We start from the raw sequence: 25,585 nt of genomic DNA on the forward strand, positions 1-25,585 counted from the left end.
AGAGAAGTGAGTCAAGGTTTCAGAAACGCGGAGCACAGGACTCAGGAAGACCACCGCGCCACAGGGGGTCTCGTTTATTGGCGTGACCAGCCGCAGCATAGCTCGCGCTTTGAAGGTGGGGTTGGTGGATCCTATCATTTTTTTTTTATCACCACCGTGGTGGCGAGATGTTAGCTACATCAGCTGGTGTACAGGAGGTCGTAGGTTTGATCCTGACCCTGACGCTTGTATATATTTTGAGTTTGCGTGTCTCTCTCCCCGTGGTCACGTGGTCCTCCGGTTTTTCCCTCCAAATTTTGAAACAGGAGTTTAGAGTATTTGCCCGCTATATATTTTCATGTGATAAGCCACTTCGTTGAGCTATCATTTGTCGCCAGGTCACTTCTGAAAATGGGCTATATAGCTCAGTGGGCCTTACCTATTTTAGTTTAGACTGCCAAACTGCTGTGCAGTAAGGTGGAATGTTGGGAGTTATACCGATGAAACATGGCTTTTCTACAGGTAGCGCGGTTTTTCCTCCATATACACATGAAGAAAAACACTTCAATTGGCGTTTTCAAAGCATCCAAGAAGTGGGACCCTCTCAAACTAGGGTCCTGAGATTCAGACAGGCTTTCTAGAAGGACATTGTTGTTATTATAGTGAATCGTTGGCGCACAAATAATCCAATATTTCACATCTTAATCTTTTTAAGGGATTAAAAAAATCCAGCAATTAGACTTTATTTGTCACACAATTGAATGTCCATCCTGAGCATGTTCAATCAGCAGAGGATTATTCCATTCAGGGAAGCGACTCAAGATTTTGACAACTCAAAACTATTGTTAGTGTCACTTCAGCAAGCCAATGTCATGCCCTCTTAATGAAAATGTATGCATATTCTTGGTTCATAATATATACATTTTTGGTCGAGATTGTGTGAGTAATATGTCTGTCCTAACCCTCCTCCACCCGACACAGCAAATTAATGAAGTTGTCACGTGATGAACAAACACGTGACAACTGATGATGCTGGTTGACACTATATCAGCAATATGCCCGTACCCAATTTGTTAAATGTGTGTGGATCGCTCTCCAACAACAAGACTGGCGGTGCTGAAGCAGTGATAAATGTGCACGCTTGTTCTGGTGTCTGATTGAGGAGGCTGTACCACGCACGTTTTACTCGTGTGATCTGAGACCAAAAACATCAATTGTGAACCACAAGCCTACGTGTAAATAAACACACACGTAACTTTAAACTGCATACAAGACTCTCTTATTCATGATCAAGGTTTTGGGGTAAGATCGCGTCGGTATGAATGTGGCGTAACCCTCCACCACCTGGCACAGGCAGTAAGGTTCGTCACGTAAACAACGCGCCAATTATTTACTACTTCAGCCCACCGGTGTGTTGGAGAGTAAATCCACAACATTTGCAATTTGAACACTCAACCAACAACACATGTAACTCTTAACCAACAACGCTTGTGACTCTAAACAAACAAGACGATAGCTCTTTATGCCATGTAAAGAGACATTTGTTCCGTGTCAGTCATCAAAAATGTCTCCACTTTTTATCTCTCGAAGGTGGGCTAAGGTTGAATGGAGTAAAAAAAAGCAAATTAACGTGGCGGCCTTATTCTCGTGCATTGTCGGCTGGGCTACAGCTACAAGCGTCTTTTGCTGGTTGATGACCCGATGACGTTCATTATCTCTTTTGCGAGAGATCGTGCGAACAGTGGCCATCACATGGGACAGGCTTGCCCTGACTCTGAGAATGTGGCTTTCCCAATAGAGATGCTTGAGATGGCAATGAATTCGACTTCACTTTTTCTATGGTACTGTGATTTTTTTTTAAAAGAAGAATTACCACTTTGCACAGCACTATATTAACTCGATCACTTTCATTGTTGGTGTTCTAACTGGCATTGCTTGTGCTCAATGAAAACATTGAGCGGTTATAATAAAATAATTTCATCTGAGGAAATTTGGGGAAAAGACCATACTCAACAGACCTGTCTCCCGGTTACCTACATATGCTTTTAATAATGTATAATCACTTACATGAAAAGCTATTTTTTTTGTTAATTTACAATGAAGCGTTTCTTGTGCCATGAGTGTTTTGACCAGTGAGATTAGTCGTTTTTCGGTATGGGGATTAAATCCTTACAGTTATCAGTGGACCAAGTGCATTGCACTTGAGGTAGCCAAGCTGAATAATTACCGCTTCATCATCACTTTCGACGTCAGTTCACAGACTTTTGGATCGCCCCTCGTAAATCCGTCTGGAAATTGGTTCCACTCGAATGGGCCCAGCGCTGACTGAACTTATTGGAAGAACACCGAGCCTTCATCAACATTATCACCGCCAGCGATAATAGCCAACGGCAGTTTTCCTTCGGTTGGGATGTGGAATATTCACCATTCTGCTCAGGTACAAGTGCTACACATCACTAATATCAAAATGAATTAAAAAATATATATGCCACCCTGTGTCAATCCCCGACTGGACGAACGCCTCTACGTGGCGCCTGTTCGACTTATTTGCTCGCTCTATTATGGATGATATTGGGTCGCGAAAGCCTACGTGTTAAACTTATTTGCTCTCCCTCTACGCTATCGCAGCGATCATTGACGTTGCCACCTCTCAGATCATCGTTAGCAGCAGCAGCAGCAACAGCGAATGCACGATCACAATTGCCTTAATCGTTTTCACCTTTTAAATTGCGTGCAAGAAAACTGCACGTTGCCATATGTCACATCTCTATGGAGTAGTTGTTGGCACTCAATAAAACTGTCATTTACCGTCGTAAATCTTGGGGCCATTTGTAAAGCCATCATTGATTGCACGCAGGCACTAAAAATTGTTCCGAGTCTTCTGTAAATAAATATCTTGCTTTCAAAACGTGGCCACACACATCGCCCGCAGGCTGCTTATCTCTTACATTCTATTTGGCTCCTCTGTCAGGAGTGTTTGCGCAATAGTTTTGTAAGTCCAGTATATTATTCAGTAGAGGCTGCTGCTGTCCGCGGTGATGCGGGCAGTCATTTCCCACAGTAATTATTGGGCGGTATTGAGAATCGAACTTTCGATCCAGAGCAAACTGCCCCACTGGCGAACATGCTAACCACCGTTCAATCCATCACGTCCCGGTAGCATTGCAGGCCTAAACGACTTACATTTTCTCATTGCGAGAACTAAAATAAAAACCATCCCGTAATGCACACGAGCATTTTTCGTTTCGATTGGATGCATTGACAGGCGTTGCGTGTGTGTATATAACATATGGGGCACGCTGGTAGTTGGGAAGGTTACTTTTTGGAAAGTGATCGCTATGGTCACTGATTGGTCGAGGTGTTTAGGAAGCAATTTAACATACTCCCGCATTTATTGTATTTAATTGAAAAATATGATTGATTGATTGAAGGAGTTACCTTCTTCACATTAGCATGTTTTATGGCGATGCAATCTTGGAAATGGAAGAGCAGCACCACACCTTGATGCAATTGCTATGTCGCGCGATGTAAATTAATCGGTTGCTGCTGCCCCGCTCATTTATCTGGGCTAAGCAAATTAGTTCCTGATGCTGCGTTTGGCAGCGGTGCACAAGAGCAATTAACAAAAACTAAATCAACACACTCGACAACACCGTAGTCTTAAAACAAGAATATACAGGGACTCCTCTACTTACGAACGAGTTAGAGGTTTCCGAAAAGGTCTGTTCGTAAGTCAATTTGTTCATAAGTCCAACTTTAATTCTGTCCATTCCAAACATGTTGTACGGCGTGTACACTAAACACGGGGAATGGCTTTAATAGTAGTGTAATCTCCTGTAGATGTAGATGCCACCGGTTCTTCACGTTCTGCAGATGCAGATGCCACCACCGCCATCTATTGCACGGCGGTTGAACTTACGACTCTCGGTCCGAAAAGGCAACTGGACTTATCTTCATAAGTTCATAAGTCGAATGTTCGTAAGTAGAGGAGTCCTTGTATATAATCGGCGACGCTTTGGGCAATGGCCCTTCTTCTTAGCTTTATTCATCTAAGCTTCTCACGTGACGATTTCTCCCACCCCCCCCCCCCCTCCCCATTTTACTGATTTGCAATAATTTTCAAATGTTTAATACAAAGTGCAAAAGTTGTCAGCCAGCGCACGCTAAACAACGGCGCTCTGACGACTGGGCAACAATGGCGGCCGGTGAAAATGGCGCATCGAAACGGCACAGTAAAAATGGCACAAGTGTATACCAGGAATATATGGCACAATGAAACGGATTAGGGTTATTCATCTCTTTCATATCTGTATATGATTGTTAGGACAGTACTTCTAACTTTTGATACAGTCACGTTTGATTGTTCCATTTTTACCCATGCCATTTTTACCTACGATCGGGTAACAACACAAGATTGCCAGCGCACGTCTTTCGTATTCTGATTACAGCGACACGTTACCCCAGAACACAGGGACAGACATTCGATGGCGGCCCACGTGCGCTTCTGTTCAACTCGAGCCCGATGCGAGAGATGCTGCTTGTCGATCAACTCCGTAAGATGCGACCTTGTTGTCGTTATTATTATTATATCACGTCACACGTGGAATGATGGGGTCGGCTAACCAACACAGCCTTTGCGAGTGCCATCCAGAGACCAGGGACCACAACCGAAGTCCTAAAGAGAGGCGGCGATTGTACATTACAAGAACAGACGTTGGAGGTCAACCGTGCAACCGTGGACAGTGTCTGGTGGACGTGAGTACTGAAGGGCGAGATGCGTTGTGCTATCTATGCCACTGGTCACGATGGCTTGTCTAACGTGACTTGACGTCCCCCGCTTAGAAGCCAAAGAGCCGCGTCTCTTAACCCAATTCTTCCTGGCGCATCTTCTTCTCACGTCGTGCGCGAGGGCGGGGATGGGGCATTGTTGAGAGGGCACGAGTGGAGGGGTGAGTGGGGTCAAGTGGGAGGTCTGCCGAGAAGCAGCCGAATAGGATGAGGATCGTTGTAAGAAGGGGACGCTGCTGCGTGCGACCGCACGTGGTTGCGCGTCTCCCTCTCCGTGGTCGCGTGGATTTTTTTTCACCAGCTCCCTCCGCTTTTTTTCCCTCCGGTGCCACGCGTTTAGAGTATTTAGCTTATTTGGCTGCTATGCATTTACAAACAATAAGCTAAATAGCTCAGTACGCTGTACCTGGTCAAATAAAAAATAGTTTTTTGTTTGTTATTTGCCTACCTTTCCACTACTTTGCTCTCCTATCGTGTTTTTGTTTTGTTTGTTGTAACTTTCTGACCACGTGCCCCTATTGGACATCTGTGAAAACAAGCTTTATAGCTCATCGGATTCCTCCAGTACACACAAAGATTCTGATTGTGATTGCACCTGGATGCAGTGTGTGGTTTCCTTTGCTTAAACCCGTGGTGTTTGAACCAAACAAGCTTTAGCAGAATAGCCTACATTCATGTATCTCTCGCTCACGCCACTGCTAGTGGAGGAGCCTTCACGAGAGGGAACTTTAGAGAGCCCCTCTAGAGGGTATTTGGCCTACTCTTCCACACTGCCCAGAAGTCCTGAAATAGGTGGGAGTGGGGATTAAAAAAATAAACGCGCCCCATCGTTTCCACTGCTGCGACGGGTGAATGCACCAGCAACCTTTGGATTGCAAGTCCAGTGTGCTGACCATTGCATCACCAGCAGTATGATCCCTCGGTCCTGTTTTCAATGTGTATGGTTAATGTAAACGTAATTGTTTTATTAGCTCAATAATGAAACTCATATGATGGTTTCATTCATTTAATCATTATTTCTTTTTTCGTATTGCAATTATATTTAATGAATACATTTAAATTAATTGCGGAGGTAGAGCAGTAACATTGTTTTGCACGCCGCGCTATGAAACTATTGGCCCGAGTCAGCTTCCTCGTCACGGCTCACATCAGTGGTGAGTGACACCTGAACCCGTCTTGGTTCCCCATTCACAGACAAAGGTCCCCCGTGTAGCCTTGACATACTTTTGGGGCAAGTGCCGTTGGGGAAAGTGCTGACCAGCCCATTACTGGACACCTGTGAAATAGAGCTTCATAGCTCATCGGATTCCGCCAGCCTAAATAAAGATTCTGATTCTGAGCGAGTAGGACGTATGAAGGCCGGCAAGGCACATGAGGGGGTGGGTGTCCAGTACCATGCCCGGCCGCCTTTGTCTCCCCAGCGCTGATGTTTACACGTCGCACCAGGTACTCATTTGAGGGTTGATTCAACCTAAGGGAGGCCCAGGACCAGTTCAGATAATCGTCACTGGTGATGGTGGCCGTGAGTGGGAATTGAACTTGTGTCGTTGGGTTTGTAGCACAAAGAGATGAACACTGGGCACAAATAACCCCTATGATCTGCATGGCATGGAGAGGCCTCTATCCAACGGTGGTTTGACAACGAGCTGTGTATTATTATTATCATGATTATTCGTAATGTCGTACTGTCCATAGAGGTTCTGCCGTGTCCAAGTACCTGATCCATGATTTGAGGTTGACTTCAAAACCCAGGTCGGCAATCTGCGCAGCCCATCATGCATTCAGGGTGGATAAAATGAGTGGAGAGAGAATGGTTATGTCATAGGTACAGTTAAACACTTGTTTTCATTGACTGCCCAGTGATGTTTTAACAGGTGACGATTATGATGGTGACAATGAGTGTCGTTTGAAAGTTATGATTATAATTATGTAGTTACAGTGCTGTAATATTGCGTTCCACACAATGAACTCAACTGAGTTTGAATATCACGGACATCATGAGAAGTGAATATAATTATCATCACCACCAGCCATGATCTAACCACTGCAGGATATCTCACGGGTCTCGCGACGCACCGATCCATCTCGCTCCTGCACATGAGCTGAGGCCTCATCGTCACTTCCGTCTCCACGCTGGTGGTCGTTCTCTCAGCCGCGCTCCATCGAAATGGCACCAATTCAGCAGTCGCTTCTTTTAAAAAAAAAATGCCATTGTCACTCGTAGCGAAATCAAAATTAACATCTCCGCTTTTCGCGCGGGGACTGCGATCCGATATCCCAGCAATAACTCACCGCGCTGGAAAAGGGAACTGTCTAAGAACAGAGCCGTGTTAGTTCATGCCTTGTTTTTTTTGTCACTAATTTATTGCTATGGCTTTTCAAACCCAGTGGGCAGTTCAGCCTGTGGGCCATTTGGCTCTCCTGGGAATTGCCCAAAGATGAGAACGGGGAATTCAGGCTGCTGCGGAGTGGTTTGTGCTCGCACGATTGAAAATGCATATCTTTTGAGTGAACAGGAGCACTCCCTATCAAACCAATTAGGACAGCCGCCCTTCAAAATAAAGGACCCCGTCGAATCGCCGCCCATGTTAATAACCGCATACAGCAAAAGCTGCTCAATAAATCCCTGTGGGACGTGGGGCTACGTTTTCAAGATCACTGGTGTGAAACTCGGTTTCTCTGCAAAGAGAAGACCGGGATTTGGGCCACTTACAAGGATTAGAATGAGTTTGCTTTTGAATTTGTGTTATCATTCTGAGGGGTTTTGTGTGGCTGTGCCAATAATATTTGAGGATTTAAGCACCCTATTTGGCTCATCAAATGCCGAGAGCGTGTCTGCGTCAGAACACCATGTAGACAGTGCAGTTCTTTTTTTTCCTTTTGGTGCTTTTACCATAGTGGAACAAAAAAAATCCCCCCCCCCCCCATCAATTGTGCTAGCTGCATCGACAAACAGTATTCCTGTTACGCCGTTTGACCAAAGTATTTACGTTCGCCACATCTATTGTTGCAGCGCTCTTATTTTGTAATAACAAAGTAAGGATTGAATTTCATTACAGTTTTCTCTGATGCTCGTCGATCATTCCAACGAATACGCGGAGTTTAAAATAAGGCACGAGCACAATCGGTTCGGCAGAGTGTTGCCGGTGTATTTATTGTTCCTTTGTTGTTATTTCCACGAGTTGGGAAACGGTTGTGCAGAATTGTTGTGCGAGATGTTAACTACTTCGCCTGGTATACAGGAGGTCGTGAGATCGATCCCAAACCTGATGCCTGTATGTTTGGAGTTTCCGTGTTCTCCCCGTGGTCACGTGGATTTTTCTCCGGGTCCTCCGATTTTTCCCTCCACATTTAGAAAAATACGTTTAGTGTATTTGGATGATATAAATGTCCACGTGACAAGCCACTTCGTTGAGCTATCATTCGTGGCCAGGCTGCTTCTGCTAAAGAACTATACAGCTCAGTGGGCCTTACCTGGTAAAATAAGCAGCTTAGTTTAGTATCTGCATGGCGCTTGTTACAAAATGAATAAGAGAAAAAAACCCAAGCAACCAATGGAAACTCTTACAATTCTGAAAGCGTTCTGTCCCTACCCTTCACTCGCTGTGATCTGCAGGGCCACGACTGCCGTGTGTTAACAAACCACTCCGAAGCACAGCGAAAGCGGGCCAGGTGGGACTTACGGCAGAGTCCCACGTGACCCCAGAGTGGGCCCACTTTGCCGTACACTGTGCCCTGCCAGTGCCAAAACATGTGGCCACTGCGGTCTGGGAGTCATCCTGCGTTTGCCGCGAGTGTTTGTGTCCGAACATTCCAGAGTTTTCAGTGGAGTTGGCAACCTTCATTTTCGAGCCAGGTTATTTCTTTAGGGATGCTTCTGTTGTGATTAATTTGTTGTCCACACCTCCGATTAGCACGGTTTGGCTACGTACGGTGCCAAAGAAGTTCAACGTACGTAAGAATTGTCCCTTTCGGCAAAAGTTACGTCTTCAACTAGGGAGGCCAAGGAAAAAAAAAGAATATTGAAAAGCAATTTGTGAGTGTGTGGTACACATTAATGCGGAACAAAATCAGACGGTGTTTAGAAAAGGATTTTTAAATATACATTAAACAGATAATAGGTTTTTCCCCTATTTCTGGCAACAAAACAGGTGTTAAGATGTTAAAATACCAAACTGAAACCTTTTACAAGGAATCATGTCTGCATTAACCACAATTCTTGTGGTCAGAATGCAAACAAAAAACATACTATGATAATATATGCATTGTCTTTGAAACTGATTGGTCCGCACCAGAGACGGCTTTCTTTTGAGCCTCGTCGCAAACGGTGTTGGACCAGAGGACGCCAAAAGGCGAACAGCACAAAGACAATGCCGCTATCAGAATAATGAGAGCTCGGGGCGAGCATCTACATCATGGGACCTCCTTTGCCAGTAACAAAATATGAGAATAGTGGTTTCCCCTTTTATCTGGCAACAAGCCCTCATTACTCTGATAGTGCATTGTCTTTGGGCTGTACGCCTTTTGGCGTCCTCTGGTCTAACACCGTTTGAGACGAGGCTCAAAAGAAAGCTGTCTCTGGTGTGGGACAATAAGTTTCAAGGACAATGCATCATATTATCAGGGTATGTTTTTTTGTTTGCATTCTGAGCACAAGCATTGTGGTCAATGCAGAGATGATTCCTTGTAAAAGGTTTCAGTTTGGTGTTTTAACATTGTAACACCTGTTTTGTTGCCAGAAAAAAGGGGAACAACCTATTATCATATTTTATTACTGGCAAAGGCGGTCCCATGAGATACATTAAACTGTATTATAACATAGTGCAGAGACGATGCATTAGTTTGACTCGTTGGGTTGTTCGTGGTTGTGCTGGGTCTCTCTCGGACGTGTCGGACAACGTGCGCGATTGTACCGAACGTTATCCGACTCTGCTCCGCTTTCTTGGATGTGGAGCAACAATTCAGTTCCTGGAAGAAGCCCCCAGCATGTGGAGTGAAACGTCGGACATCATGCCAAACAGCACCCGGCACGACCTAGAAATACATCGGAGAGATACTCAGTGGTTGTCCCTATGGTTAGACTGGTGCTTGCCATGAGAATGAGGAATTTCCACCACTGGATCAGGATTTGATGATGAAACTCGTTTCAGCAGAGGGAGATGCTTTAACTTTTATTTCCAAAACTAACATTACAGAACATAATAATAGGGTGTTTCCCCTTTTTTCTGGCAACAAAACTGAAACCTTTTTTTACGAGGATTCATGTTGCTGCATTAACCACAATACCTGCAGTTAAAATGCAAACAAAAAAACATACTATGATAATATATGCATTGTCCTTGAAACTGATTGGTCCGCACCAAGGGACGGCTTTCTTTTGAACCTCGACCCAATTGGTGCTCGACCAGATGTAATAATAGGGAAAAAACAACTATTTTTACGTTTTGGTACCGGCAAAGGAGGTCTCATGATGTAGATTACAGAACATCTGAAACATTGAGGTTATGATAATATTATGAAAAAGAAACTGTATTTTGTGCAATGTGTATTTCTTAATGAGTTCAAGAAACAGATTGCTGCTGTAAAATAATAGATGCCAAGATGAAATATATGAATATGGTATAGTTTTCTGTGTATAGGTAAGCACGACATTATGGTATATATCCGATGATGCATTGCATGCCCTCTCTGTACATGTACACACAGGATACATACATTAATTTTGCTTTTTCTTTATGAGAACCTTTTTACAACTGATGAAATTCTCTTTTGCAAAATGAATGTTTGGTATGTACGCAAAATTACAGTTTTTTTTTACCAATAGCAACATGCCAGGAAATATAACGTAGAAACAATGAAAATGGATTTCCATTAAGACATTGGGATTTTTTGTCAAGTAAATATCCAACATAGACGTGGGTGTGTGTATGTGTGCAATTCCAGAGCCGTGGTTAGTGCACTGCGCTACAAACCTGGCAAACCCGAGTTCGATTCCCGCTCACGGACAACACCAGTGATAATTATCTGAACCGGTCCTGTGCCTCCCCTTGGTCGACTCAGCCTCAACCGAGTACCTGGTGTGGTGTGTATACATGGCTACTGGGGAGAAAAAAGGCGGCCGGGCGTGGTGCTGGACACCCACCCCTTTGTGTGCCATGCAAGGCCTTCATAGATGTTATTCACTAACAGCACTTGCCTCAATAATTTGTGAAAAGCTTACAGCGAATATTTGTCTTTGTATCTGTAATGGCGGTAGCGAATTATTACGTCAAATCACTACAAACTGGGTGATCTCAAGTTCGATTCCAAGCCATGGTTAACATCAATATCTGAACCAGTACCTGGGCACCCCTAAGGTTGACTAAGCAGCAGCGTAAGAGAGACAAAGGTGGCTGGGTGTGGTGCTGCCCACACCACCAACATTATGTCTATTCGCTAACAGTGCGGCTATACGCGGGATCTTGGTCTTTGTGTGTGTGTACATAAATATATAAAAGCAGCAAGCTCGCACAGTAGGGAGCACGGGTGGTGCATCTGCCACTCTTTCAGTCAACCTATGGCACCTGAATCTGTTCCGTGACCTCCTTTCAGCAAGCCTTAGACATGTCAGCTGGTCTCAAACTGGACCTTGCCTGGCACAAGCGCTGTGGTGACGTCTCTGCCACTGAGTGGCGAATGGTGGCTGTTGCTGTTGTTGTTGTGTTTGTACACATATATTAAGCTGTGTGCATTTGCATGCGAGTGCCGGGGAACTCGCGAGTGAGTGGAGCGAGCCGCGTGAGCGTGATTAATTCAGCAATCCGGCGCACATCGACACGTTATCGACATTTTGTTTTAAGGGAACATGACAAATGCAACAAACAAATGTCGATAAATAATTAAATTAAACGGAACAAATAAGCATAATTAGTTCCACGACAGGCGCGAGTCTGCACAGAGGAGACAGCGGCAGTGAGGTCGAAGGGGCGCCACGGTGGCTAGGAGATGTTAACTACCTCGCCTGGTATACAGGAGGGCGTGGGTTCAATCCCGAACCTGATGCCTGCTGCTGAATATTTGGAGTTTGCAAGTTTTTCCCCATGGTGGCGTGGATTTTTCTCCAGATCTTCCGGTTTTTCGCTCCACATTTAGACACAGGCGTTTTATGATTATTTGGCTGCTATACATTTCCACGTGATAAGCCACTTCATTAAGCTGTCATTTGTGGCGAGGTAACGTCTGAAAAAGGGCTATGAAGCCCAGTGGACCTTACCTGGTAAAATAAAAAAAATATGTAATCGAATAGCTAAAATTACCGGTCCCACCATATGTAGGCAAATTATTTGCACGGCTGGCTACACATGGTGTGAAAGAAGTTCAACGTACATACGCGCTTAGCAAAACACCACCTTTCTGAATTGCAAACAAGACTAAATGGTAAGTACCGCGTTTTCTTCGTGGCTTATATTTTCCATCAGTCCAATCCCAGTCACAATCTATGAAAGAGTGAAACTTGTAAGTGTCCTAAGGCGGGATAGCCATGGCAAAATAATTGTGGAACAATACGCATTTGGGGGCTTCACTCTGCTGGATTAATTAATTGACCAGCAGTGGTTCACGCAAGACCTGACTGTGCTGATGAAACACCGGTTGTCAAGATCTCGTCCAGAGTTGTTGCATTTGTTGAACCGATGTTGTGCAACAAAAATAATGCCATCCCGGAAGGCCATTAGGCTGATGGGATGTAATTAATGCATTTTGCCCATGAGGTAATTTGCGGGTAATTTGTCTCGCGTGCCAAATGGTGACTTCGACGTTGGCACCCAAGGCCCACCCTCTCTCGCGTAACGTTACGGGATATTTTGAAGTCCAACGTGAATCGGATGGCGCGTATTGTCCGATGAACACACCCGCAAGCGTTCATCGCCCCGATGAACGCTTGCCATCGGGCTCACGCCGTGCCGTCGCTCGGCCGGGTCGTCAGCCACCTGACGATCGTTCGGGCCGCGTTCCCCCCGAAACGGTCGTGCCAGCTCGAGTAAAACGTTCGTGGGAAAAAAAAGGCGCGTTGCGGCCATCGCTCACGTACTTCTACCGATAGGAAGCGGTTTTACCCTCGCTGGCAATTAAACAGGGGGTGTTAAGATGTTAAAACACCAAACAGAAACCTTTTGCAAGGAGTCAAGTCTGCATCAACCACACATACTTGTGGTGAACATGCAAGCAAAAACATGCTCTGGTAATGTATGCATTGTCTTCGAAACTGATTGGTCCACACCAGTGACAAACGATGTTAGACCAGAGAATGCCAAAAGGCGAACAGCACAGAGACAATGCATATATAGCTCGGAGCGAGCAGCTACAATGTGGGACCTTTCTTGCTAGGATGTTCACCACAAGTATGTGTGGTTGATGCAGACAGGATTTCTTGCAAAAGGTTTCTGTTTGGTGTTTTAACATCTCAACACCCCCTGTTTTTATATATATACTTAGTTCTTTCAGTAAAGTCACGTTGAAGGGAAACAACAACATAATAAAATATATATAAAACAACAAAAATTCTCACGACGTTTCGACCATAACACAAACGGTCGTCTTTATGCAAACCGACACACCTGAAGACGACCGTTTGTGTTATGGTCGAAACGTCGTGAGAATTTTTATTGTTTTATATATATTTTATTATTTTGTTGTTTCCCTTCAACGTGACTTTACCGAAAGAACTAAGAATATGAATTACTGCAGTCATGAAAGCTTTAAATCAAAATTTAACCCCCTGTTTTATTGACACAAAGGGTAAAACCTCTTCTTATATTTTGATACCTGCCAAAAAAGGTCCCGTAATGTACTTCCACCTGCCGGTCTGTCCTCCCGCTGCACACCGCTGCACGGCTGCTTTCCGAGCCCCGCTGTTTTTGCTGCGCTACGCGGCAATAGGCAACGCACGCTTCGGTCCACAAACGTGGCTCAACGTTCCGAGGGCTTTTAGATTTGACCAGCCGGGTGGCGGCTGTGGCCCCGGTGGCGGCACGGTCTGGCGGACGCGCAGAAAGCTTTGACAGGAGCCATCAGTTCACATTAGCGCACCGCGGCGGGCTTGCGTCTCCTCCGTTTAGCTCAGCTGTGCGGCGCCGGCACAGCGCTCAGCTGTGCCGGCGCGCATCTGCCGCGCGTTGGCCCCAGCCCACGCCCTCGTCCCATCGAATACCTTCACTTGTCCGCGTCTCTCTTACTTGCTTCTCTCTCTCTCGCCTGCGTCTCTCTCTCTCTCTCGCGCGTGCCCGCTCCGCGCTCACGTTTTTGGTTTAACTCAGAATCAGACGTTTATTATCCGAGTAAAAAAGAAAAGACCCATGGAGCCATGCGGCTCTTCTTTCAAAGGCGACTCGGGCAGCAGATCGACACGACGGCAGACAGCAAGGGTTAATCGACACAATGTCAAAAATTTGAAATATTAATAAAAGCAATTAACACTAAATGATCTTTTAAAATAATTACCGTACGCACATTCACATTTACATTGTTTCGACCTCAATAATGTTTGTTTAAGAGGGCACAGAGATGGCAGAGTGGTGATCCCCAGAGAAGAGGCAAGTTGGTTCCAAAACCTCCACACGAACTCCGATCATCCTCACAGCAGCGGCTTTTGGCTGCTAGCCATTGAACAGAGACGGTTACCGTGTCGCACAATTTCAGATGCGCTTCTGCGGCCGTCTGGAACGCCATTCCTCCCGATATGAGGAACCCTCTGGAGCAATGCACTTTCAAATCATCGAGAATGAGCACTCATTTCTTTCGAACTGCTTTTTCTGTGTTTAGTTTGTTGTCTCTCCCCCAGCGCCTCCGATTAGCACGGTTGGCTACGATAGGGCCCGAAGACAGAAGTTCAACATACACACGTAACTACATATAACCGCATTGAAAACGAGTGGCGAACGAAATCCAGGAATGCGCCGGCGTGCCCGACAACGGCCGCCCTTTTCGTTGCAGGGCAACGCTGCCGAGGAGAGTCCGATGCGATGCCCCTGTCTTGTCGCGAATGTCTTTGGCCGTGGTGCCCTCGTGGTGACGGACGGGTGAAGAGTCGCGAAGGCTCGGTCTAGTTAATGTTAGCTTTGAACGATCCATATAACAAGTGGTCAACAAAAGCAATCTATCATCAACAAGGAGCGGTGACAAGCGGTTTTGGGCTGGATATTTAACGCGCAGCAGCGGCGGCCACTTGCGCCGCGGCACGTGGGGTGCGGCGCTCTGATTCAATCGTTCCGCGGACCCCGTGCGGCGACTCAAGCACAGGAGGAACCGAATATTTCCAGTTGGTGCCACTTGCGAAATAATTTCGCAACCGAGTGTACCGCGTCACGGGTGCTCGCCGGCCCGGCTGTCATTCGGACTGAGCGTCGCCCAATGCCCGTTTGAGCGCGGAGACGCTTAGATTTTTTTGTTTTGTTATTAGATTTGGGCGATGGATTTGTTTTAATCGCAATGATGGATTGCAAGGGCCGCGCAATAATTCACCACCGCTCCCTGTGTAATTCGATGCATTAGCATCATTCATCACAATTCATCGTGGTGATTTCATTGTAAGAATCGCATTTATTTGTCTGTCTTTTTAACCGTCTCATTTGTATTGGGGTTTTTATTTCTCTTTAGTTCTCATGTCATTTCAATAGTCTCATTCACTCCTCAGTGTAAAAATTCAGCGGCATATAATTTCCATAATTTGCATAGATTGAGCATAATGTATTCATACGCGCATGAGCCGTGTGTCTGGCTACGTAGGGAAAGGTCTGATTTTAAACCCATGAATTGTGATATTTGTAAATTTTAGTACATTATGCTCGAACGCTACAAAATTGCCTATCCGTATCAGGGGCATCATTTCGACAATGGGTACGTTTCAAGAACAACGTGTGCGTCGCAGCCAATGCCCCGCTATCACCCATTCAAATGGAGAAAAAAGGTGAAGCAGTGGAGGATCCGCAGCGGTGTAAATGGTGAGCACGCTCGACTCGCAATCCAGAGTTCGCCGGTCAGATTCCCCCGAAACAACGGACAGAGTTTCTCAAATACCCCTCCCCCCAAACCTTACAAATGGCTGCACTGGAGTTAGTCAATCGAGTGGTCGCGTTGCGGTAGGGCAAAGTGCGGTTACGCTCAGGCTTTACCCAAATGACAAGTAGGTGATAGAGAGGCATATGTTGTGGATATTGCCCGTATCGTCCGTTGAAATGAAAAGTGACGTGTTGATAAATTGCTCTGGACTGGTGTGACGCAACATGTCAATGGGGGGTAATAAATACTTAAATTGAGCTTCTCTGAATTGAGATAGACTGATGGATACATTCAATGCCATCGATAAATAAACCGAAACAGATATCAGCGTATCACTTGTGTCAAGTAAATGCCCAGTGATATGTTACTGTACGTGCAATTCTCGTGATTTGCCATCCCATAATCACCATGTAACGTGATGCTCTGATTGGAAACCAGCAGTGGATTGACAAAAATCATCACGGTCCATGGGCAGATAGCCCCGCATGTGTCCACCGCACGTTTCATCATTTGTTTCCACTTTCCTCTGTCTTGTGCCAATATGCTCAAGTAGTGCGCACATCTTTCAATAGCCGGCTGTAAATTATTGTTTGGTAATCCTGCAAATGAGCACAATGACAGAGGATGCATCTCACCGTTGGAAGATAGAAACGCGTAAATCACCATCGGGGATTGTTCGTGGTAGATAAACTTAGTACAGATTTTTTTTTTAAAGTAACGGTGGTTGCCCTATAGAAAGAATTGCTCTCGGAAGGTCACTGGCGCAGTGCATGTTTGTGTATATGGAGACACTTTCAATTGTATGCATTAGTATTGAGGATTTAGGGTGCTCGCATTAATAGACCTCTTGCAATGTGACGTTGATATTACTAAACTTGCAGGTATAATACCCAGTAGTGTGAGTCACGAATTAATTTATAACAGGTATGACTCAACCCTCTTACCCACACCTCAAGTTCATACACAAAGACCCCTGTATAGAATAAGGTAATCATATCACGTGGCAATTAAAATGCTAAAAATAAATGCGCAAAAATAGTGCCAAGGTTTCAGCGAATGTCCTCCCGCCCTTTTTTGATTTGTCCTTCTGCGACGCAAGAAGGATAAGTGACATAAATGCTGATGCTATTTTACTAAATATATTTTCGGCGGTTTAAATCACCGATGACATTGCTCAGAGGTGTGCGTGCGTGCACGCTGAAGGTGTATCTGCCAATGCAGCTAAAACCCCGCATGTGCACGCGCATGTCTGTACGCACGCAGCAACCACGTCTACAAAATACGCTGCGGTGGGATGACTCGGAATGAAGAAAGTTAGGTGTTCAAATCAAGATTGTGGATCGATTAATCTCATCGTCCCCATCCACGGTAAACGGCGCAGGACTGCAATCGCTTGCTCGCACCACCGCTGACGCAAACGTGACCTCCGCTGGAGGGAGCTCTCGGAAGCCCCCGTGGAGGGGTGATTTTTGGGTGCCCCTTTCATTGCTGGTCAAATGTTTTGGTCGAGGCGGGAGCACAAACACTGTACCCCGCCACATGCGACCTACTGCTAGGTGGAGAGTGACAGAGAGATTTTGAGAATAAAAAAAACTTCCATGCCAGCGAATCCAACAGGCAACCTTTGGATTTCCATAATAATAATAATAATTATTATTATTTATCTATCAGGGAGAGCCACACTGAGTCTTATGACTCAGGAGGGTCCTGCTTCGGATCTTTATTTTAACATGTTTTCAGCCAATTAATATTGAGCCTTTATTATACGAGTGGGAGGAAACCAGAGCACCGGGAGAAAACCCACACACGCAAGGGGACGACACTTCAATTTCCATACAGATGGAAAGAGATGGCGATTAGTCCACTTGCTGTACTGCCTTCTCCTGGCGAGCCAGGATATGGCACCTCCTCGACACCCACAGAAAGGGAGTTTCACAACGTGTGTGCGATCCGCCAACCCTTGCTGCCTCCACAGTGCTGTATTACAGGCCACCTGCATGGCGAACCGTTTCACCACGGGCATGATCCCAGTGGGCTGAATTAAATGAGTACCACTACTGTAGGTAGTCAACAGGCATTGTCTCGTGAGGAGGCTCGCTTATCCTACACTATCTTATATTTATAGGGCACCTTAGCTCAAGGCGTGAGTGGTTTAGATGGCAGGGCCGTGCCAGGGCCGAAGAATGGGTGACCAGAGCAGAGGGCACATGGGGGTCACGAAAAGGCAGGGGAGGGACGGGGGAGGAGCGGAGGGGCGAGGGGAGGGAAGAGGGAGGGAATTTACACGTTAGCCACGTTCCTAAAATAAGTTTCAGACGGCGGTCATTTCTACGCGTGGGTGAGGCTCGGGGCCAGAGCCAGAGATGGTGATTGTGTATTTCGGTGACAGTGGCCAGGCTTCGCATAGAACGACCGATAGTTACTTAATTTATTGACGATCGGGACGATGATGGACTGAGTTGACCCCACTCAAGCATTATTTGTAAATACAGTGCCACAATCTAAGGTTTGTCCCAAACTCTAGTAAGCAATGTTGAAAAGCGAGTCCACACACCATGTATTTCCATTAGATTACTTTGGGGAAAAGTCTGAGACCACCACAGTGTAGCAGGTGGGAGGCACTGTGACACTGAGCGCTGTCCGGCCAGCACCGCTGGTTCTGTCAGAGAAGGCAAAGGCGGCCCAGGGCTCGTGTGAGGCCCACAGCCTTGTGGGGGATTGACTGTTATCCAATCGGGCTCCGAGGCGATGATGAAATAGCAATAACAATTGCTCACCTCATTGGTGGGAGAGGGCATCCATTACCCAAGGGGTAATTGGCTTCAGCTGCTGCTGTGTCTATATGAACGGGGGGCTGTCGAAGCGAGCGAAGGGAGAGGAAGGCAGGAGGCCGTGGTTGTATGTTGCGTCTCCTGATGCCGTTCATGACGGCATCAGGAGACGCATGCTGCGGATGGTGATGCTATTGGGGGCCTCTTGCGGGGCTGAGAGTTGTAAAAAAATATATTTCACAACGAACAGTGTTGTGGAGTTCACCTGGCGGTGCTTAGAAAGCCATTTTTTTTACACGCAGAATTGTATATTTCATGAATACAAACCGATGCATTTTGCTTTTTGCAAGAGTCAATGGGAATACTGCCACCTATTGACATTGCGAATATGGACTTCATAACCTGCGCATGCGTTGTGTTCTGTTGGGTTCAACGCACTCCGTAGAAGCTGGCTTCAGGTTTTTGTAGGGTCCCCAATGGAAAATTTCGAATCGGGTTCCTCTGCCATCGCACGTTATAATATATAACTTTCATGGGACCATGGCGCTGGTCATTGAATTGAAATCGGCTGCTGAATCTAAAGCGACGGCAGAGCCACAGTTTCTCTCCCCGATCGTGTGTATCCAACGGCGGCTCGAAGCCGGTTGTGCGAATTCCACATTGCTTTGGTGGGGATCGGTTTATCCATCGGATAAACAACTGTCGGTTTCCTGCAACGTAGTATTTATTTTTAGACCGTGGTGGGATGATGGGATAAGCTGTCCCCCCCCCCACAACCCCCCACCCGTCCAGGATTTGAACTCACATCCTTGCCTGGAGTATTCGAATCGCAAGTGCCATTTGGCTGGTGCATGTAAAACGAAATAAAAGTGGAGTAATTTTCCTGCTCAAATGAGCATTGAGTTGTACATGCGGTGCTCATCTCCTGTCCAAAGGTTTTGAGCTAGTGGCGAGATGTTAACGCCCTGTTTTGTTTTACAGGAGATTGTGGGGTTGATCCACGACCTCGACGCCTGTATATTTGGAGTTTGCATGTCTCTCTACCAGTGGTCGCATAGCTTTTCCCTCCACGTTTATAATCAAGGTACCTGGTAAAATTAAAATAGTATATTCACGTGGCAGGATCACGTCTATCCAGAAGAAAACCTCTGTTGATTTCCCCCACAAGGCGGCACTCATTGTAGCCGCCCCAGCGCAGGAAGATGGGCTGAATCATTTCCGACTAGGAATTTAACTCACGCTCGCTCTGCTGCTCGAAGCCATCCGTCCGCATGAACGCTGCCACACCGTGCCTAACAATGGAGAGCGCGCCTCGTGGAGGGCCGCCAATTCATTCACGAGCGGTAGGCACGACCGTCGACCGATACCGCGGCGACTCGCGTGAGCAACGTGGACATTGGGCGAGGAGAGCCGCCGTTTCTCGTACCGGCGATTGTCGCGTCGAGCCAATAATGCGGCACGCCGGAACCTTCATTCATCGCACATTCATTCGCGAGACCAAGCTCGAAATGCACATCTGCCTGCCCGCGAATGTTTGTTGGAACGTTTCACGGTGCCGCGCGGCAACGCTCACGCTGGTGCACGCCGTGTCAGAAGACGTGAGCACGCCGAGCGCTTCGTAAAAATGCGCTCGGAGGATTTTCTCAATTCGCTCAGCTAAAGCCCCGATTTGTCACCCTCGTGACTTGTAGTAACATCTGCCCGGAATTACGCTGCCTCACAGTGCTCCTCTCGCAGTCGGAGGGCGGTTGCGAGTTCGCGTCGCAGCCAGAGTAGTCGCTCAGCCCACCGTCTCTCATGTAGAGTTGTGTCGGGTAACACTGTGGGAAGTCAACATACATTTACAACAGGGAAACTGGCCTCTGCGTGCGACACCAAAAGGGGCACCCTTGAAGTGTAGTACCACCCCAAACTCATTTGTGCAATGGGCACATCGTTTCTCACTTGCAGGGCCCAAGTAGAATCTCGATGATGCTAAGTGTTAAAGCTCTGATGCTGTGAGCTGATGCCTTGAAATGGCTGCTTATCAAATACTTTGGTACATGGGTATACCATGATCAGATATTTGTAGACTATTACCTCTGGAATGTGCGTGATGGGCGGTGGAATCCATTTTTAGGGCGCATAATTGTTCACCAACTAACATTAACTAGATTAATTTCATTATAAACTACTGTACTCATGGAGTGATTTTTGTTTTACGTGTTCATGTGCACCATGTTAGAGTACTCAAAATAAATATTTGTGTCTGCAGTATCGATTCAAGATAAGCAAACTAGAAAACTTTGTACTAGTTTTAACGTAATTTCAGGGCCTGCGTAATTTCAGCAGCGTTGGTTCAAGACAAGCAAGCTATCGACCGGTTTCGACATACTGCGTCTCATGAGCAGTCAGCCTTGATTGAATCAATACTGATCAAATGCACTCCCAGAAGGCCGTGCGGCTGGTTTGTTGTGCAAGAAGTGCTTTTATCTTGTATGTGGAGAGACGGATTTGTGAAGAAGACAGATTGCCCGCTTATGAGTTTGGTACTTAGAGGGACATGTAACAGAACAACATCACGGTCGCCATATGTTAATTACCTCGCCTGGTATACAGGAGGTCGTGGGTTTGATCCCAACTCTGACGGCTGTATATTTGGAATTTGCATGTTCTTCCCGTGGCGTGTGGATTTTTCTCCAGGTTTTCCGGTTTTTCCCACCACATTCAGAACTATGTGTTTAGAGTATTTGGCCACAATACATTTCCACATGATAAACCACTTCGTTGAGCTTTCATTTGTGCCCAGGTCGCTTCTGTAAAAGTCCAACATAGCTCAATGGGCCTTATCTGGTAAAATAAAAATAGTAAATGAAATAGTTACTGCCCGAGATCTCTCCAAGTAACTCCTTACCCACACCTGCCCTGCTATAGAGAGATATCTTCCTTCCACAGCAGGCAAGAACCCATGCGTTTAACTTAGCCAGACTTAGTTGCGGAGCGAGAATTTAACGTGATGGCTTTATTGAGCAGGTGGCCACGGCAGAGGCCATCAACTCCAAGGTCTCACCAGTGCCAGATCCGCATCGTGACCCGAGCCACCCGGCCACCTGTCATGCGCATCACCGTCGGCGTCATCATTCATCCCCTTTTGCCAGATTATTAAGCGGCAATGGAGCCGTGTGAATGTCCACCCCTGGTTCCTTTTGTCAGGCCAGTATGAATGCTTCGCTCGAGCTCATGAATGTCTGCATCTCTCCACCCAGTCTGTGTTTGTCTTCCCCTACTTAGATTTCCTTCCACATCTGTGTCACATCGTCAGCTGTTGGATCCTGGCCGGGTTCATTGTGTAGTCTTATTCTCTTGACACTTTCTCATGAGGTGTTTTCAGCCCGAACTATCTACTGCGCTCCATAATAGAGGGTTTTTTTGGGGGGGTTAGATCGCGTAAATATAAATGTGTCGTTAAACCCGCGGGTGGTGGCGGGTTTAATGAAAAATTGTGAATATTGGTCGTAAAAGCCAACGTGTTAAACGTATCTACTAGACTACCTCAAGTTCTTTAATTGCCATGCAATATCGTACGGCACGCTTCGATAATTCCCTACAGAAACCAGCTGCTGGCTACAGGAACTGGTTGGTGGGTGCTGTTTGCTGGAATCACTGTCATAAGGTCAGGGACTGTGGTGGCTAATCACGTGGCCTGTAATCCAGCACTGTGGATACAGCAAGGGTTGTGAAACTCCCTTCCTAAGGGTGTAGAGATGCATGAATCGGTCCGTAACACCTCGATCTGTCGAGGACTGCAGAGCTTGGGCAATTCATGACACCGCGTGCTGCCTTCCGACTTTTCTTCGGTTCCCCGCGCCTCTGAGTTCTCACAGAGACGCTCTGAATCTGACTCAGTGGAGAACATTGCTGACCAGCACTCTTAGCTATCAAGCTGCCCTGAATGGTTTAACGGAGTTAATCAGCTTCAGTAACCCACCATTCACCTAAATTTCCATTGTTAAACAATGACAACATTAAATGCAAACCATGCTGGAGTAATGTATTTAAGTAATTAACTACGTAAAGGTTTAGCGAAACGGAAGATATATATTTAAATGCATATCCTCTGGAGTGTTTGGACAATTCCTATGATGATATATTTGCTTGTATGTACGTACGTGCGTATATGCCGGGGGCATTCTGAGTACCCGGAGAATACCCACACAAACGTGGGAGATAACCCTCAAGCCTTGACTGTGAATATCGTCGCCAGATGCCATCGGTTGCAAAGGGAATTATCCAAACGCACCTGAGTAGAATTTTTATTTTAAAAAAATGTTTTACGGCATTAACATCGATTCATCAACGACGTAACCTGTTATTTTCTTTATTTAACTTGTGAATGTGCTGCAGTTGATGACTGGCAGAAATGTCAACCCCTTGGGCTCGTCGCATCGTAGTCTCAGCTTACTAACAGAACTCAGCATTAACGATCACACCGTCTTATCTGCAGATGAAGAGGCGCGTTCGTCATTTATATATAAAGCGGGCGAATCCGAGACGCGCTTGGATGATGCTATAGGCATGCGCGTGTGGGTAGACGCATTGATTTATGGATGGGCGGATGGACGGAGAGAGAGAGATTTGCTTACTTACCTCGGAGTAATTACTGCAAGCCACCCTTATTGCTCACTGGCTCACTTATTTATAGATATCCATACTCGAGGATGCATGATGCTGTCGCTTTCGCAGATTGTCAATTCACTTCCTTTGACGGTCCCAATGTGTAATTTCTGCAGAACATGGTTCATCTCATCAATTAAAGATTTACCATCCCGTGACAGTGACTGTTAAGACAGCGGGCGTCATTCACACACATCGGCAATTGCGATTGTCATCGCAGATATGTGAACATTGCCTGCAGTTGTCAATGATCATTGTTGATTTATACGCAGTCCCTGCTTTCCTTGAAAGGCGCTCAAAATCACCGGTCGCAATTTAGGTGAATACATGGTTTGATGCAAGGCAATGAGTGTCTACGTACCCAGATGATTTATGTGGCAATGTTCATGTGCATTGGCAACTCTGTGTCCCCGTGATGGAAATTCCATATTCCTCTTGTAGGGGGCCAGTCTGTTACAAAGGACAACTGCTGGTGAAATAAAGGATATCGATTCATATATACTGTATAAAGACTATAAACCCGAAATAATTGTAAAAAAAGATGCAAGTGAGCTCCCATTGAGATAAATTAGTTTGCATACAAATGATTTATTGACAGGATATTAGAGTACACTTTTCCATATTGATATAGCAATAACATAGTACAGTGTTGCGTGTTCCTGTATTTGGTCATTAAACAATTATCATGCAATGGATGGACTCACCCCCGTCATATGAATGTGGATTTGTCCACGATTGGCGCAGGGCTATAAACAGACGATGAGCACTGTGTGACCGCTCCATCCCAAGCTGTTGACACGCAGTGGCTTTATTCCAATTGCAGCATGCTGTATACAGATGCAATCACGTTGGACATAGGGGACAGTGTTTAAAGAGCGATAACACAATGTAATGTTACCATTACCAATTACTGTGATGTATATGTTTATTGAATAACGTTACTAATATTACAGAGCATTTAATGAAGAACATGTCCCTAATGGTGGTAGTCACAGGCTGTAATGTATTATTATTATGTACATTGTGATTACCCCAGCCTGCATGTCCAAATATGTAGGTCAACAGTGAAAATGAACACAGTGGTCCTGCATTATGGACAATGGATATTCGCACAGCGTGGGGCTAATAAGGTTAATTGGCTAGGACTCCCAAATGTCTGCTTCCACTAACGGATACTCCGGCTCGTACACTCAACGTGCGTGCGTTCCTTGGGACGCGGCAGCGGTGCAACGGCTAGCGGAGATCGCCGGTTTTTTGGAGCGGATCTCACCGCGCAGGCGGTGAAGAAGTGACGGCGCAAGTTTCTTGAATCTCTCCACGCACCCTGCCCACCACGCCGGCTCTGACCACCTGGCAGATATTTAAAAAAAAAACGGAAACAGCACAGTTAGTTAATCGGCAGGCGAAGTGTGGTGGGGTAAAGTGCGGGTACTGCCACATCTCGCAGGATGTGCAGCCAGTGTGGAGGTGTAGGCCAAAATGCCCTCTGTAGAGGGACTTTTTATTTTATTTTTGGAGGCCTTTCTGCCAGCAGTGGCAGTGAGCAGGGAAATGCAGGGCTGCACCTTTAACTTGTAGACGGTCCATAAGTGGATTGCATGCTGAGGACGTATAATGCAGCACATAGTGAATTCGTTTAATTCAAATGTTTGTATGTATGTTGAATTCCTCTAGCACCGTAATATGAGCAAATGCATATTGTATACAATAACAAACTATATATATGCTTAAATGCATTCAGACTATTGGACAACCCCTTAATGAGTATGGTGTGCATTGGAGCAAAACAGTACGTAGAGAAAGCCCACGCACACAAGGCAATAGACACTCGTAAAAACAATACATATAGAGGAGTCCACGGCCTACTTGCTGGACTGTCATCTACTGGCCACCACGTATGCCAACGGATGGGTGGGTGTCTTGTGCATTCAAACAAAACTCTGTGCGACTCATGAATCCCAATCCAAAAGTATGAATCCAGCAGCAGCGTGGCTCTTTGTCAGCTTCTATCAGCTTAAGTATAATAGTACTGCGCTGGGGAGGGCGAGAGGGTGAGGGGGGGCTAAAGGGCGAGGGGGGGGGGCATTTATCACAAGACTCCAAACTATTTAAAACGTTTGGCTGATCCTGCCCTTTGAGTGGAACCATGTATCCTTGAGGCCATGCCTTTTGGGGGCCCATATTCAAAATCATTGGTTTTGGACTATATTTGTGCCACAGCTAAGCTTTCTGACCCCTTCTAGAACATCATTGGAATTGGCATGAAACACTCCCAGTCAGAATGTCTGCATGTTATTATTGTCCGTGTACTGACCGTGCTTAACTCAGATGTGAAAGGTTTTATTGAAATATCAAATGGG

The 25,585-nt window shown here is 46.0% G+C and overlaps 1 protein-coding gene across 6 annotated transcripts in view; it reads left to right on the forward strand.

Moving 5' to 3' along the window:
• Positions 1-25,585, forward strand: part of LOC116947176 (estrogen-related receptor gamma-like) — a 404,855-nt gene that overhangs the window by 125,229 nt on the left and 254,041 nt on the right. The gene's annotated exons all lie outside the window — the stretch shown is intronic.

Source organism: Petromyzon marinus, chromosome 29 (genome assembly GCF_048934315.1).
Source record: "Petromyzon marinus isolate PM22_M1 ecotype Great Lakes invasive population chromosome 29, UKy_Petmar_22M1.pri1.0, whole genome shotgun sequence".
NCBI classification, from domain to species: domain Eukaryota; kingdom Metazoa; phylum Chordata; class Hyperoartia; order Petromyzontiformes; family Petromyzontidae; genus Petromyzon; species Petromyzon marinus.